The 2,993-nt window shown below is 40.4% G+C and overlaps 1 pseudogene; it reads right to left on the bottom strand.

The window, feature by feature from the left end:
- Positions 1-548: 548 nt before the first annotated feature.
- Positions 549-635, bottom strand: LOC116873496 (annotated as a pseudogene).
- Between the last annotated feature and the right edge of the window lie 2,358 nt (positions 636-2,993).

Genomic DNA, 2,993 nt, shown 5'->3' with positions numbered 1-2,993 from the left:
TTTGAAGGGAAAATAGACTAGAATTAAAATACTGGGCTTATCTACTAGCATTAAAATAATCCGAGGTCCTTGATCATTTAGGAGTAAGGTAAAGATATGAACTTCAGATTTTGTTAGATGAGTATGCTAAACTAGCTAGTTTAATTCCTGAAATAATAAATACAAACACACGTACTTTCCAACCGGTTAGAGAGAAACGGAATTAGAAAAAGAAAAAAAAATCAATTCAAGAGAAGGCAAAACAAGAAAGAGAAAAGAAAGTAACAGTAATAGCTGGGGTTCCTGGGGGGCTCAGACAGTTAAGCATCTGCCCTCAGCTCAGGTCATGATCCCCGGGTGCTTGGACTGAGCTCCGTGTCTGGCTCCCTGCTCAGCGGATGAACCTGCTTTTCTTTCTCCTCCCTGCTCCTGCTTTCTCTCGCTATCTCTGTCTCTCCCTCAATTAAATAAATGTTTTTTAAAAAGTAATAGTAATAGCATCTAGAAGATTCAGAACAGCATCTTGCATGGTATCATTTTATATTTATTATATAGTGTAACAACTTATTATTACTATGACTGTTATTTCTATTTTGTGTGTCATTCTTGCACAGGGGCCATGCTAATCTTCTCTGTATTGTTTCAATTTTATTTTATTTTATTGATTGGTTTATTGAGAGGTTAAAATTGGATGGTTCTATACCTTCAAATCCTCATTAACTGAAAGAAAGAGGAAATCTCCAAACAGGTTCAGAAATGGTTTTTGTGGGGGTGCCTGGGTGGCTCAGTCAGGTAAGCATCTGCCTTCCGCTCAGGTCTTGGTCTCAGGGTCATGGGATCAGGCCCTGGGTCAGGCTCCCAACTCAACGGGGAGTCTGCTTCTCCCTCTCTCTCTGCCCTGCCCCCTCACTCAGGTGTGTGTGCTCTCTCTCACTCTCTCTCTAAAAAATAAGTAAAATCTTAAAAGAAAAAGAAATGATTTATTGAGGTGAGTGGCCATCTCGCACTCACAATAAATTCGGGTCCCACCAGGTAGGAAGCAGTGGCTCTTTTCGCTCATACTAGAGCCTGACAAACTTGGAGGCCACTGAGCAGGGTCAAGGCAAAGCCTCCACTCAGAGGAGACATGTTAAAGACAACTTTCCTAGCCAGGGTGGAAAAAATTCCAGAGCTCCTAAAAGTAGGCTCAGAGGTCTGCATCAACACACTGGAGTTGGGCTGTTAGTATGTAGGCGGCCCAACAGACCCACTCTCCTATCCCCGGTTACATAAAGAGTTTTCAAATACCTCCCCCCTCCCCCGCTCAGCTGACTGTCTTGAATATTAAACTACTTGAATCTCCCCATCATCATTCTAATTCATAGATGCGAATGCCTACGCTTCATGCATTTTACACACATTGTGATACAATGTCCTCCAGGCCTACTTGTAACTCCCTAAGGAAAATAACTGGCTCAGCTTCCAAAGATAAACCGGGTAAGTGTGATAGCTGCTAAGGGAGGAGGGCAGAGAGCCTCCTGGGAAGTTCCTTTGAATTTGGGTGTGGTGTGAGTCCTTCTGTTCCCAACTATGGTTTTTATCTGATCTGCCTTGAAACTGCTCTGAGGATGCACTGTTTTATCAATAAAAAACTGCTGAACTAAAGTTCCTCCTCTGAAGCTCTTAAAGATTGGGTCTGCCCTGTTGGAAAGCAGTGTCATAGCAAAAGGATATGTGTACAGCATTGTTCACCAGAGCATTGTTTAAAACTGTGGATTATCAGTAACAACCCATCAGCAAAGTTGCCAGCACATCCTTATATCATAATGCTAGGAATCTGACTTTTTGCAAAGCAAGTCTCTGAGTGGCATATAAATTATGATCCTATTCTGGAAAAAATCAATAGTAACAATAATAAAGTTAGCACATGCAGGCAAAAAAAGGAGGAACATGTGCCAAAATGTTAACAATGATTATTTGGGATTGGGGGAAGTTGGGATGGAATCTGAGGAAAAACATTTCTCCATTCCCTGACCCCCCAGGCTTGATGTTGTACCCTCTCATTAGCCAAGGTGAGGTTTTGGTACCAAGCTGCATTCACGTCAAAGGCTTTTTCCTCCAGACAGACATTTCCTTTCTCTACCTGCAGATGTTCCACAGTATGTAACAGCTGCTCATTGCCTTCATTCATTTCTACTGTTCTGTTCTCAGCAGGACATGTACCTGTAGGCATTTGCATATTAAAATACGTGAGGTAGCTCACTGTACTATTTGACCACCACATTTGAAATTTATTTATGTGTTATTTTTGGTTAAATTGACAAAGAAGTCATGTTATTTTTTTTTCTATTTTAGAGTTTAAATTTTTAAAAAGTACTCAATATGTGAGGATATTTATTGCAACTGAGAATTTCAAAGTGCTAAGATTAAAATCTGATATAGACGGCTTGTTCAAAATAGATTGCTTGTTCAAAACTTTAAGGTTCCTGTGGCTCTTTAAATTTTAAACATGTCTACCTGCATACAACTAGAAAAGCTGACCCCGAATATTGCCTCAGTTTCCTCGATGTTACTAAGGAGTGTATGTCCTTTTACTTTGTCTTGAGACCCAGCCTAACAAAGCTTGGCATATTTTCATAGGTTTTTTTTGGCTTGAAATTTATTTCATTCATTCCACTCATTCAATAAACATCTATAATTATCACCATTGGTATTAAAAACAATAGCTCACATTTAATAGGTATTTTCTACCTGCTGGTAGTTAGTACCAGCTAACATTTCATTTCCATTTATTACCTGCTGCTCTTAAAATGCCTTCTTTTTGCCTGGCAATGGGGAGGGTACAAAAACAACCTGGACCCTAAAGATATATGAATAATCCAAGTACAGTTCTGTGCTCAAAAGCAGGGTCAGATATGAGGAATTGACTGCAAGCTGACACGGTCCTTGTAGTCAAGGGAATTTTGCTGAGGGCTAGCTCCCGCAATCCCTGCAGGTCACTCACTAATTGGTTTGGCTTACATAAGCACTCTGGG

The sequence above is a fragment of the Lontra canadensis genome, unplaced genomic scaffold (assembly GCF_010015895.1).
Source record: "Lontra canadensis isolate GAN:19392208 unplaced genomic scaffold, GSC_riverotter_1.0 scaffold33, whole genome shotgun sequence".
In the NCBI taxonomy this organism is placed as follows: Eukaryota; Metazoa; Chordata; class Mammalia; order Carnivora; family Mustelidae; genus Lontra; species Lontra canadensis.
The sequence above is the reverse complement of the archived record's forward strand: the minus strand, read 5'-3'. Positions and strand labels throughout refer to the sequence as shown.